Genomic DNA, 1192 nt, shown 5'->3' with positions numbered 1-1192 from the left:
GGGGGTTCAGCGCCTTGCTCAAGGGCACCTATCCAGCTACCAATCCACACTCTGTATTCTGGACTTGAACCTCTAGTTCCCAACCCAACTACCTCAGGACTGAGCTACTACCACCCGGTTTATTCAGTCCAAGTGGACATCTGTGCCCTGATGAACCTTATGATACCTTAAAGAAATGAACCCAAACACCTCATCATTCCAGTCTAAAGTTAGTTATTGCATAGCTTGTATTTTATAAAGCCCTTTTAACATCGATGCAATGGGACTACAGAAGAAAAACAGCCCTTTAGCCAATTATGGCATCTTAAACCCATGTACTGTATTATCATGCCTTTTTATTCATTTGCATTGTCCCCTTCTTATATGAAATGAATTAAATGTTTAAAGTTAAAAAGCTCAGTAATATCAACATCTTCAGATTCAGCCTTAGAAGCAACATGACGTTCAGTTTCTATGCTCCTCAGATCTGGAACAAACTCCCAGAAACCTGCAGATCTGCTGCTACTCTCAGTTCTTTAATCAAGGATGAAGACCTTTCTTTTTGATGTTGCCGTTCTTTGTTCTTTAAATGAATGTTCATTCCTTTAATGTTTAATTTCTTATACTGCACTGTAACTTTTATTCTTGTGTTTTATCTGTTTTTATTTTTTAACTGATTCGGAGTAAAGCACTTTGAATTGCCCTGTTGAAAGTAAAATAATAAAATAAAAGACAAAACAAGCAGAAATTATTTTTCTTGATGTTTATTGTTATGATTATATCATCCAAATGTATGCAACTAATTAACCTAAACTTTGCATATTTAATGTGGGAGGGAACCGGAGAGGACCCGGAGTAAACCCACGCGTACACAGAGAGAATATGCAATCTCTGCACAGATCCAGAACCATACACAGTTCTTTCTCTGTGCGGCTACAGTGCTCACCACTGTGCCACCGTGCAGCCCTCAGACTGAAACCGTCTGTGAATACGTAGACGTTGTGTTGTGGAATTTAGAAGGAGAAAGAAGACATGCTCTTAATGATCCCTTAGAGGAAATCACATCAAATGTGAAAGTAAAGTAAAGTAAAAGTAAAAAGTGACAGAAAATACCAGCAAATGGCCAAGTGATGTTGACAGCCACGCATCTCTTCTTTTCACCTTGCAGGGAGGAGTATTCACTGGAAGCAAGTATGGTGAACCTTCACAGTAC

This window comes from Etheostoma spectabile, chromosome 12, assembly GCF_008692095.1.
Source record: "Etheostoma spectabile isolate EspeVRDwgs_2016 chromosome 12, UIUC_Espe_1.0, whole genome shotgun sequence".
Classification (NCBI taxonomy): Eukaryota; Metazoa; Chordata; class Actinopteri; order Perciformes; family Percidae; genus Etheostoma; species Etheostoma spectabile.
Note: the sequence above shows the minus strand (reverse complement) of the source record.